Consider the following 13,264-nt stretch of genomic DNA (forward strand, 5'->3'; position numbering starts at 1 on the left):
CAAGTAGCTGTTTTGACTTCATTGTCTTATACGTTTGAACCTTGATCTCTATCACCATAGTAACTGTCTATGGTCAAGTTCTTTCTCTGTTTTATACTAATTTTAATGACCTATTTCTTGGCTGTTAACTTTATGTTAGGTCCAGTCTCTGCTTGTAGGGTGTGGTGGATAACATCTCAGACTTCAGGTTTTTCATGTTTCTGTTCATCAAGCTCAATCTAGGTTTCTTTGATTTTTTGGTTCTTTGAATGTTCTATAATCCAAGGCCAGGTTTGGTCACTGCTCCTGCAGCTCATGTCTTGGTTGATGACCTCAAGTATTCCTCTCTGCCATTAAGCTACTACCACAGCCCCCAACAGTGCCATTGCAAATACTTTTTTTTCCCTGAAGTTACTCCAGGGGGGTCTCAAGGGTCAGTTTGCCCTGGAAATAAAACCATGGATCCTAAGTGACTGCAGCCAGTAGGGCACTAGTCTCTATAACTACACTCACCCGTGTGTGCTCCTCCTCACCCACAGCCTCAGACCTCATCTGATCAATGTACCTGGGCTCTGTGTCCAGAGCTAGTGGAGGGCCCTCAAATCTTCCCCTGGCAACACTCCCAACCCTTATATCTTCTGTGAGGCAAAATTTACTGAAGCTGAAGTTGTTGCCTATACAGCTGCCTTGCGGAGTTACTGTCTGTTGGACTCAGAGATATCCACCCAGTCAGACCTTGGGAGGTCAAATATTTCTTAATGTCCTCCCAAGTCATTTTAGGCTGGATGACTGCTTTACTCCAATTTTAAACCATTTCTGCCACTCTATATTTCATTTTGAGGCATTATTTTAAGTCCGTTAGGAGGGAATTTGGGACAGCCACGTAATTTCCTGCCTTATTCCACCATCTTCTCATAATTCCCTTGCTCACTATTCTTCATGAATTGACAAATAATAACTTACCATTCTACAAATATAAGCTTCAAAATATCCTGGAGAATTCGACCAATAAACTTTATTAGAACTGAACCATTATCACAAACTGAAATGTCATCCACAATCACTTGAACATAGTATTGATTCACAAAAACTTAAGAACTGTGTTTTAAATAGATATCACCAACAGGAATATGCCAGACCCAGCTCAAACTGGCTTGTGAGAGCAAAGTATTAAGTGTTCATTGTGAGCATTTACATCTCAGAAATAGCAACAAATCAGCATTTGATTTATTGTTTTATTTGTTGTCTGGCCTTAAGAAAGTGATGGGGGAAATTTAAGAATAAACTTAAAAGTGTGTAATGCAAGGGGTGGCTAGATGGCACAGTGAATAGAGCACAGGCCCTGGAGTCAGGAGGATCTGAGTTCAAATCTGGCCTCAGACCTTTAGCACTTACTAGTCGTGTGACCTTGGGCAAGTCACTTAACCCCAATTGCCCTATCCTCACCCCTTCAAAAAAAAGTCTAGAAACAGAAAATGAGATGCATTTTGGGGTGGCTAGGTGGCACAGTCAATAGAGCACTGGCCCTGGAGTCAGGAGGATCTGAGTTTAAATCTGACCTCAGACCCTTAACACTTACTAGCCATGTGACTTTGGACAAGGCACTTAATCCCAATTGCCCTACAAGTCCCCCTTCCAAAAAAAAAAAAGAAAAAGAAAAGTGTGTAATGCATAGTTCCCTCTCCACCCCCTAATTATTTGTTTCATATTTATTGGCATATCCTAGAGTGCCACTATTTCAAATGCTCATTTTTTCTAGTTTTGATGGAACAAAAAGTTTTCCATTTACAGAGACTAGACTGAGAAAATCAAAATTATATGAGAAAAGATGAGGTATATCTCATCTTCTTTGTCCTGTCTGTAGTCATGCTGAGAATGCTTGCAGTGAGTGATCTTACAGAGCTTAATCTTAATATTTTTATTCAATTTAAAAAAGCAATTATTTTGTCCACCTGTATAGTAAGTATCCTATAGAATATTAAATTTAAAAGAATAATAACCAGATAATAATTTGTTCCAGGACCATTTCTACTTAAATCTTATTGGAAAAAATCTTTAAAAAGTAACAAGATAAATAATAACAGTAACAGTAACAAGAGTGAGAACTGACATTATTTACAAAGAATAACCTTTTATTATCTGTTCTCTAAGAACAAGATTGGTTATAAGACAGCTAAGAAAACAACAAAGTTTTGTCAGAATAAGTAGGACAGATAATAAACGTCATAAGGGTTCTAAGAATCCAATATAAGAGCAGTCAGGGAAAACTTCATGGAGGCGGCGAGCCTGGAGCTAGTATTGAGCAAGAATTACAGGTTGGATAAGAGGAACCATTAGAAATGTGGTTAAAAGTGGGGGGAAAAACTATCACAGAGGGTGGTTTGCAGCTTTGTAAACGTCACTGGACCCTGAGAGCTTCCCTTTGATGCACATATCGAAGATTTTAAAGCTGAGATTCGACAGAGCTGGGAGGGCCATAAATAGTCTGAACACTGAGTGGCTGTGCTGAGCCAGGATAGCCAGGGCTCTCCCGCCCCGGAAAGCTCAGTGACTGAGGCCAATTTTGGGCCTCGCTAGTCCATAGGACACCTGCTTCTGGCATCTTGAACAGTTTTTACAATTTCACTGCAAAGAGCAGGAAGGGATTAACCTCATCAGGGAAGACTTAGTGAAGAGAGGGGGATCAGATGCCATACAGGATGGGGTCAATGAACACAAAAGCAGGAGCTGGCAGGAAGACAGGTCAATTGCACGTCCATTTCCACTTCCATCTGGTAAATGAAAAATGGCTGTGTCTTCAAGCCCCCAGCCTCTTAGATTAAGACAGAGGTACTGTTTGAGCCAGTTTCTTTGTTTCAGAGCTACAGGCCATTTTGCTTACAAGATACTGTTTAGAAGTTGCTGGGAACCAAAACGAGACCTTCCCTTTTAAGAATTCATGTGCTCAGGCATCAGTCTGTATGAAGTACTTTTACCCATTTTTCTTTTCTATGGTTTTAAAAGGTTGTAAAAGTTTTCTCAGTGTAATTTTTATCACCTTTCTTTCTTTCCCTTTTTTCATCATTTATGACCATATGTGTTTTTTATGATATTCACAACATGCTTGTGTCACAAGATTCAAATTTAATTTCCTGCAGTTACTGCACAATATGCACAGCAAAAAATGATATAAAAATGACAGAAAATAATGAACAGTCACTCCATTTCTTCTAGGTTACCCTTTGGAAATAAAACTCAAGGATAATCCACAGGCAGCCTCTGATTGGCTGTTTGCAGATCCACGTTGTTTGGAGAATTTATAATAATCGTTAGAGATTTTCAAATCTTCCGATAGTGGCTGAGGGATTAGTTTTATTTGGAAATTATCAACCTGTACACCCAGAGATTTAAGAGTTGTTATAACTTCCTTCCTATCACGTGAGGCGAGTGGAGTGTGAGTGAATGGGGGAAGTTAGCTAGTACAGTACTTTGTCAGTAATACTTTGTACTTTTCACCTGAAAGCCAAAATGTAAGAAACTAACTTAAGGGAGTCACTAGAAAGTCTCTTTGTTTACAGGCAACTTAATGAATCATAATCAGAGACACTGGTCCTCCATGACAGGTGGGATGTTGAATCCAGGACCACTTCCTAGTGTTCAGTGTCTTAGATTCTCATTCATGATATGCCAGTGTCTTAAAGAAGGGGGAGGAATCGGGGCTAGCATGTAGCAGCCAAATATTTAAAATCTCTTCCACTATAGCATTTGCTGGTCATTACTAAGCCAAACTCTGGCACCTGAATGCTTTCTTCCTGATGCTTTCAATCCCAGCTCATCCTTGGTCCTTCATAGCCATTTGGTTCTGTACTGAAGTTCACCTGACCCAGCTTTGTCATTTTCTCGCCATTACTCTGGCTGATACTTTGGCTTCTCTGACTTTTGGGCCATTGGTGCTTCCAGTCGTGTTTCTGCACCCAATTCTAACATCCAGTTCTCTCCCTTCCTCCTCCCTTACACAAAAACAATTCTCAGAGCAGTGCTTCCCTGTTTCTTTCAGGTCTGACAGCGTGGAATGAACCCCTGACCTTTTGTTAGAAACATAACCACCCAAACCTGTCTCTGGGCAAATGGAGTTGAGCCACTGCTGGCTCTACTTGCCCATGGTGAGTGCACTGAGGCCTAGACCTAGATGAGATACAGGGACCATGATTTGTGGGGAGAGGATGCATGCATCTCCCCCAGTTGCCGATGCCCTATTTGTGAAGTGCTAATTATGGCTCTTCTTTCCACTGACTAAGAGGATTATTTTACAAGGAAAAGACGGACATCCCTACCTTGGCTAAATAGCATGTTCAAAACACAGGTGGAGCACAGTAAGTGTTGTTGACTAACACCTCCCTTCTGTCTATTATTTACTAAATCTCTATTTAGGCACCCAAAAAGGCAAGTGAACATCTTTTCCCTGCGAGGTGTAATTCTCCTGAAATGTCAATGTTCCCTGAGCTTGCTTAACTTCTTCCAATTGCCTGTGAGTGGGAGAAAATGCCTAGATAGGGAGATAAAAAAGAGAAAAAGAAGGAAAAATGGAGAAGTTTTAGAAATAGAAGGTTTTCCACTTAAGACAATGTTCTTTAAGTAAAAAAACCTTAGAATGGAAAAATTTAATTAATATCATGTTCTACCTGGCCAATCATTCTAATACCCATCACATTAGTACTTGATGGATAGCTTGTATGGAAAGATAAACTGACTTCCCTCATTAGCTTTCTTGAGGAAACTCACTAAGAAGAACCCACTGCTCTTGAAATATGAAATGGCCTAAGGAAGAACAGAAAGGAGTTTTAAAGATCTTGTCTTGTCCTTTTACATATCTCTTACATATTATATAAGTAATATAAAAACTCTTACATATGCAATATTTTATCTAGCATACCTATAGTATTATGACATTAAATAATATTACATATAATATTACAATATATGTAACAAAACAATATCTCTAACGTATTGCATGTTTTCATTAAAAAGTTATTCTCTGGCCCCTTTATAGGAACTGGCAGGAAAGACTTTTTCCAGATCATAAACAGAGATAGAGTAAGATGCCTTGTGAGAATCTAGTCCTAAAGTGGCCTGGGAAGGATGGTGTGAAGGGAAAAGTGTATCAAGGAGCTCTGAAACATCCTAAAAATTAGAGCTAAACTCCAAGCCTACATATTGAGGGCTGGGCTAGGGCTCAGAGCACAAATTAACAGAGACAGCACAGGAGTAGTGGTAGCAAAAATAGAGATGCCAAAAAGTGAGCCCAAGTTAGCCTTCACTTGGGGAAGAGCTGGCGTCCATAGCCCAAGGAGAATGATTACAACTTTGTCTCTGCAATTCAATCTAAACCTAGTCAAGCTCCATTTATGCAAAATAGCTACTAATTGGATGATTCTCACCCACCCTTCACTTTTCAAGTCCTTGCCATCTTACAATAAAGGAATGGCATAAGTCACCTGTGCTTAATGCCTTCTACATGACCTGCCCAGGAGAGACTATTTGTGTTTTTAGATTTATAAACTCGCCTTCTGCTATTTGGTGTCTTTGTGTAGCTGGTGTTATTTAATTAGTCATTATTTGGAGGACAGGAGGGAATGAAACTTTGCTTTGGGGCTGAACATGTGTATCCCCCGTCTAGCCAAGAGTACATTTGAAAATGTTAATAATAAGCCAGTGGCATGGAAACAATCTCTCATCTATCCTGAAAAACCATCTTGAACTCACATTTTGCACAGAACAATTTCACAGTAAACAGAAGTCTATCGTCGCTAGAATTACCATCTGCATTTTCCAACACTGAAACAATCGATTGGTGTCTGCTTTATTCCTGGGGTCTTTTGCTCCTGCCCAAGTCCCGCCAAAGCTCACTGTTCCCCATGATGCCATGGCCTGCATATAGGAAACATGCATGGCTACATTGTAATGTGCATGTAAACATTTGTAGGCCTGATTTATTGTGTCCTATGTTTTCTATTGAATTAATACCAAATGTTAAAGAAAATGCTTCGAAAATAAATGTTTCCTACAAGTCACTCATTGGAAACAGTGCTGACAGATGTCTATTGGCTTGGTTACAGTTTGAGTTCCCGAATACAGCAAGTGGAATAGAGTTGGGTTAACTTGGCTGACTGCAATCTTCACTGAAACGGAGGTAGAGAGAGGCCTTTGAAGTTCTCCTGTTATACAATAATACATCGCAGTTACTTGAGGGTGTAGTTTCACTGAAAACATCTGACTGCCATATTATGAAAGGGACATTGAGAAACTGGCACAGAGGAAGACTAGTGGCTCTTTAGTCTGAGGACCTATGTTCGAATCCTACCTGGTGCTTACGACCTCTGTGACATTGGGTAAGTTATTTAATCATCCTGGATCTGTTTCCACTTCTATAAAATGAGACCTTTAAATGGTCTCTGTAGTTATAGATCTATGGTCAATAAATGTATTATACAGAGCTTCTACCCTGGAAAGAACTTGGAGCAGTAGAAAGATTGCTAGATTTAGATATTTAGTGTTGGTGTGATACTCAGATTTTTATTATCTGTAGGTAGATGGCAGAGTGACTAGAGGAAGGGCATGGAGTCAGGAAGACATAAATTTGATGTGACTTCAGATACTAGCTTTGTGACCCTGAGTCATTTAATCTCTGTCTGCATCAGTTTCCTCATCTATAAAATGGGAATAATGATAGTACCCACCTCTCAGGACTGTTGTGAGGATCAAATGAGATAATATTTGTAAAGCACTTAGCCTAGGGCCTGGTACATAGGAGACCCTTAATGATTGTTTCCTTCCTTCCTGAACAAGTTATGTCTCCTTGATGACTTCTAAGTCCCCTTTCTTCTCTAAATGTATGATTCTAAGAACGCTTCCCAAAGATCAACAAAGATCTAGAGAGATTTGGAAACCATGGCATGTGAGCAATGGTTGAAGGAACAGGAAAGTTTAGGTTGGAGCATACTAAAGAGAAATATGCCAACTGCCTTGAAACACTTGAAGGGCTGTCATTTGGAGGAGAGACTGATAATCAGATGTATTCAGTGTCTGTCCAGAGAACAGAACTAAGACTAATGGGTTACTATTATAGGGAAGCAGATTTCACTTTAATAAAAAGAAAAATGTTTCAACAATGGAAGCTGTCCAACAAAAGAATGGTCTGCCTTATTAAGTAGTGAGCTCTCTATCCATGGAAATATTTATGCAGAGGCTGAATAAACATTTTTCAGTAGTTTTGTAGAGGTTTTCCCCTAATTACATGATAGGTTGATTCGTAAATCTTACCCTCCCCTCCCCCATCGTAAATACAGAGGTAGATGAATAGAATGCTGGCATTAAATGGCATGGATTCCTGGCCTTTCACGACCTTAGTTGCCATCTCTGGGTGTTCTCTATTTTAATAATGTCCAGTCTGTGTCTGGCTGATACCCGGAAAGGAATTACAGACCCAGATATTGTCTAGGGCAAAGCACGGAGGAAATATTACTTCTTTATCCCTGGAGGTTAGGCCTCTCTTAAAGCAATTCAATATTTTTTTAAACTTTGGTGAGTACATAACTCATATTGAACTTGTAATCTACTAAAACACCCAGATCTTGATGGTTAACCATGCTTCCCCTCCCAGCCCTGTTAAAGACTCTAAACTTCAAATTCACTTGTGTTGCTGTCTCATCCTGTTCTGTCTCATCCTGTTCTCTCAGAGCCTGAGGCCTTCTCACTATAGAACTCTGGAACATCCTACCTTCCTGCTGCCTTTTCATCTTGGAATATCCCTCCATAAGTTCCATCCCCTTTCTTCCATTGCTTAGTTCCTCCTGGAACCTCCATTTAGTGAGGTGCCCCAAACCTTCATTCTCCTCTGGTCCTGTTGTTAACTCTGTGAATTTCAAAATCATGCCCCAGTCAGACTCCACTGAATACCTTTATCTTTAGTTCTTCCTCCCCTCTGCTTTTAAGTTTCCTTTTTATTTGTTTTCTTCCATTAGAATGTAAGCTCCTTGAGGGCAAGGTCTAACTTTCTTTTTGCTTATATTTGTACTTTAGCACTATGTGTCTAGCATATAGTAAGTGCTTAATAAGTGCTTGTTTATTCCTTCCTTCCCCATTTTTATTTGGAAAAAATTCATTTTTAAATCCAAGTAAAAGGCTTTGTATTCATTCTTGTTAAGTTATGTTTGTTAGATTTTGCTCAATCTTCTAGCCCTGTCAAGATCTTTTTGGATACTGAATCTGTCATCCAAATGTAATCATCATTCCTTTACCAAGTGTGTGATTATAATAAACCACAACTAGCTTTTGAATAAGCCAGGGGAAGGGGAAGAGGTAGCAAAAATGATTCTATATTTGGATCAGTATAATGTATTTTTCATAATATCTATCATATTTCATTTGTAAGAACATTTATAATTTGCAATTTGGGAAAAGTACTATTATGTCAACTTTACAGATGAGGCATAAAGAGGTTAATTGACTTTTCTGTAGTTGCATAGGGAGTTAGTAGCAAAGATATAAAAACCTAGATCTCATGGTATACATGATTAAGTCTTTTCAGACCCATCTTTGCATAATGTTGAGTGTGAAGATACACTAAACAACAAAACTGGGGATCTGATGCTTACCATTTCCATACTTCCTCTACTGACTCATGCCATTGAGCTTCAGGTCACCCGCTCAGTTATTTGTGGTTCCCATGTGACCCATTCCTTAAATTAGGAAGTCCATGTGCTGTCCATCACACATAACCCTCCCAATGCCTCTTCAGCACACATCTGTGTAATGCCAAGCAAAGACAACTTCCCAAGGTTCAAAATACCAGCATAGGTGCTCTCCATTTTATTCAGTGAAAAAATAAGAACAGAGAGAATCAACATATAGCACAATTCAAAATAAAGCATTTACCAAGTGTGATTCAATAATCTCCAAGTACTACCCCACCCCTGGACATCACATTCATTTAATCAGTCACAAAGTCCCTCTCCTAAATACCACTCCACCCCTAGGCTGTACATTCATTCAGTCCATTACAAAGCCCCTCTTCTCAAATGGAGATTAGTTTCCAATCATAAGTAAAGTACATTCATTTGTTTAATCACAGAGCACAAAAAGGTCAAAAGTTCCCCACCCTTGGATCACAATTGAATCTATCCCAGAATTACAACAAGCTTAAGCACAGCATTTAATACCCAAAGAGAGGTCTTTTCTTCATCTTGACACGAGGCAAGGTCTCAGCAATCCCTGTTCCTGGAGAGACAAAGCTTAGCAAGGCCACAAGATACATTGCCAGTCTCTTCATTAATTCATTCTCTGTCTGCAGAACAGTCTCAGGAGCTCTGAACCAACAGCAAGGTTCCAAAACCTCTGCAACAACAGCACTGTCCTTCACCAGTGGACAGAATTCACTCTCTTTCTGCAGAACAGTCTCAGGAACTCTGAACCAACAGCAAGGTACCAAGACCTCTGCAACAACAGCACTATCTTTCACCAGTGGACAAATCTGGCAAAACAACATCAAAACAGACAGACAAAGTACCAGCATAACAGCCATGTCTCCTCAGTCCTTGGCAGCTCTGGGTGGCAGCTCTCAAAAAGTCCTGGGCAATTCAAAGTGGCCCTCAGAAATCCTCCCAGTCTCTCTCTGCCTCCAAGGTGCTGCTTCCAAAAAGTTCTTCTGCCTCTCCCTTTTCTTTTGTCTCTCTAAATTTATGTCTCCAGCTCCACCCAGTTCAGCCCTCTCTTTTCAGTCAACAAGTCCATCCCACAAGTGGGTTTCACAAGCTCTGGGTTTTAACACAATCAAACCAAAAACCAAGCCAATACAGGGGGATCTTTAAATTCCATTACTATTACAATCTTCCATCCTGCCTGTCTGCATCTATCATGAGATCATCCAGGGAGATAGATGTACATCCTTCTTTCTGGTTCATGCTTCAAATGGCCACTAGCTTCTGCTCTTTTCACTGTGCACCATTGTTACATTATATAAATCAAGACAGGTAGCACTATTAAACTAGACATTTCTGCCCTTATCTTCATGGATAGCTTTGCAAAATGTGGGTATACACATAAATTCATTCAATGAATACTTACCAACACTTACCTTCTATGTTCAGAGTCATAGGTACCTGGGGAAGTTGCATGAGTTAAATAAGACAGTATTTTTGGCCTAAAATATACACATTCACCTTTTAGGATGCCAGATTTTCTGAAAGTAAATTATGGCTTCTTGCATTAAAAGGAGAAATTTTCCATTTGTGGAATCATAGGATCTTAAATTTAGTGTTGTGATGGCTCACGGTGGCCATATTGTTAGAGGATGTGTTAGGCTTGATCTAGCTACCCTTCCAGTAGGTAGATGGGACAGTGAATAGAGCACTGGGCTTGGAATCAGGAAGCCTCATCTTCTGGAGTTCAGATCTGGCCTCCTACACTTAATAACTCTGTGACCCTGGTTAAATCATTTGACTTTGTTTGCCTCAGTTTCTTCATCTGTAAAATGACCTTGCAAAGGAAGTGGCAAACTACTACAGCATCTTTGTTAAGAAAACCCCAAAAGGGATCATGAAGAGTTAGACATGAACAACAGTTATACTTCACAGTCTTGTTCTCAAGGTAGGGAGAGAAAACATGTCCACAATTAAATACATTTTATTCCATTAGTTCTTTATGAGTGGTGTTGCAAAGACATGCCAAAGGATGTTTCTGTGGAAGAGGTAGTGTTTTAACTGGATCTTGAAGGATATGAGGGGGATAGTCAAATAAATGGATAAAAACAAGAAAGCTAAAAATTCAGTTAAATTTAGATGCACTGTTTCTCAATTAACATCAATAGAATTGTATTTATAAGGATTCCTTTCTTTCCATTGGAGTAGAGAAAGGTGAGATGGAGGGAAAAAATCAATTCAAATATGGAAAATAACATAAAAAGAGATTAAAACTTAGAAATAGAAAAAAATTTAAAAATCATAGGGTTTCTTAATCTTTTTTTTTTGTCATGGACCTCTTTGGCAATCTTTTAAAATGTATGGACCCCTTACAGAATAATATTTTTAGTGTATAAAATAAAATACATGATATTACAAAGAAAGCCAAAGGTAAGTCAAAATAAAGATGTGGTTTTCCTATCCATGGTCATAGACCCTCCTGACATCCTAATTCATGGTCCCCTTGGGAATCCCCATGGACTTCAGCTTAAGAACCCCTGCATTAGCAGTTGAGTTCCTTTTGTGTCAGATACAAAATGAAAAGGCTCAAGAAGTGGGGCCTTTTTTTGTAAGTCACATTTATTTTCTTTGTAGGTTACCATTTAAAGTTTCATGTCTTGATAATTCAACTTTCCATTGAAACTAAATCTTTAAATCATCCACCTACCAGACCTAAAATTTTCTGAACATAGTTGTCTAGAAATTACTGATTCCCTTGTAGACTTTTGGTCTTTTGGCAACACACATGTCTTGCATACTCTGGATAATTAAGTCTGCTCTTATGACTTCTTTTTTTATTGATTGTGTGAATGGTGGTGAAAAGAAAATGTGTTGAATTTGCAAAGATTTTTAAAAATGACTTGCAGCGACCCGGCACCTCCAGCTGTATGCTTGCTCATAAAGAGTAAAAATGAAAGGATTTGTCCAAATGTGTGGCATAATATGGTAGTAATAGAGGGCTTTTATCTCTCATCATAAAGAGCACTAGAGCAAGAGGATTAGGGGAAAACTCTTTGAAAATCAGAGCTCATGTTATTGCTACTTGATGGACTAACAATTTAGATCTAATTGATCACGGCATTAATTATCCATAATCTCTACATACATGGGGAGCCTTGTGGGATATTTCTAATCAAATTAAAACTAATTCAAAGCCATCTCAGATTACAGAATGTTTTGTCTCTCTTTTCAGCTAGGAGAGTCGGGGGAAATGTACTGCTTATTACAGGCTGATCTGAGTGCCTGCACTCTATAAAGGGCCTTTAATATAATCACTTTCACAGAGCTGAGGGGAGTAGTAGCCTTCTGTAATTGAGCCTAGCAGAATAGAGACTTTCAAAAAAATTGTAAATGAAGAAAGATTTGACAGCATTTCATTTTACCAGCTCAAATTTATGTACCTCCTAAAAACTTCAAATAAGTTTTCTGGGTTAGTATTATGCAAACTCCAGAAATCATTGATTAGATCTGCATACAGAATCAGTTATGCTGATGACTGTTTCTCGTACTTGGAGAAAATTTTTTTGGTTGTTTCTGGTGGATTTTAAGTTAATTAAGTGATGCTGGTGTCCATAGAAAAAGCCCTAGAAAATAAGAGGTTATGGGTTCTAGTTATGGCTTATCCCTTAATAAATTATGTGATCTTAGACAAATCAACGCATGTCTCTGAGATTCAAGGTTTCCTCCTCTCTCAAAATAGGAATAAAATACTTACATTCCCATCTCCTTCGTGAAATTGTACGTGTTGATTTCTATTCCCTACTCCACCCTCAAATCCCAACCCTAGCTTCCAGTTTCAAACTGGAAGCATCACAGTACAATGGAAACAGTGCTAGGTTTGGGGTGAGGAAACCTTGGGTTTGAATTTCTTCTCAGATAATGTCAATGTAACCTTTGGCAAGTCCATTAACCATTTAAAGTCCCAGTTTCATAATAAGTAAAATGGGTTTAGCATCTGTCTAGAAGGGTAGTTGTAAGACTAAAATGAAACAATTCAGATAAAGTATTTTTTAAACCTAGCAATGTTAACTAAAAGTTATTATTATAATGGTACTGCTATGTATCAGGGATGCAGTTTCCTGCTTTATCTGGCCCCAAACAATTATTTCATTCCCTGAATTATTATTCTACCACTCACTACCATCCCTCCCCAGAGAAAAAATTAAAAAATGATAAAGAGAAGGATGTAATAGTGCACAGAGAGATATTTGCTTATGTTCTATGAATCTGATTGAAAGCAACTGGTTGGCAGCTATATAGGCGACTTTACTTTTCTCTGAAAAAATATTCAAACCAAAGCAGAAACAAATATTCAGGAAATATGTAACTGAGTTCTCTGATAAGAGATCCATGCCTGCAATCTGATGTCCTGGTTCACTTCATAGAAAAGAACAAATGTGGGTTTGCTTAAGTACATCACATGTTAGAGAAAGGAGCCCAGCTCTGTTTGAGACTGCCTATGTTTCAGCAAAAGTAAGTTTCCATGTATGAATTACAGTGTGTGTGTGTGTGTGTGTGTGTGTGTATGAGTGAGTGAGTGAATGAGTGAGTGAGTGAGAGAGAAAGAAAGA

The 13,264-nt window shown here is 38.8% G+C and overlaps 1 long non-coding RNA gene across 2 annotated transcripts in view; it reads left to right on the plus strand.

Moving 5' to 3' along the window:
• Window positions 1-5,870: 5,870 nt before the first annotated feature.
• Window positions 5,871-13,264, plus strand: part of LOC138172526 (uncharacterized) — a 166,313-nt gene continuing 158,919 nt past the window's right edge. Inside the window, exon 1 of one of the 2 annotated variants that reach the window (XR_011171145.1) lies at window positions 5,871-6,347. This is a non-coding gene — a long non-coding RNA (uncharacterized lncRNA). Of the gene's footprint in view, window positions 6,348-13,028; window positions 13,167-13,264 lie in introns of those variants that run through there. The other variant, XR_011171141.1, reaches the window with a different exon arrangement.

Source organism: Petaurus breviceps, unplaced genomic scaffold, assembly GCF_028583685.1.
Source record: "Petaurus breviceps papuanus isolate PSGF00001 unplaced genomic scaffold, PetGlider_PUasm1.0 128, whole genome shotgun sequence".
Lineage (NCBI taxonomy): Eukaryota > Metazoa > Chordata > Mammalia > Diprotodontia > Petauridae > Petaurus > Petaurus breviceps.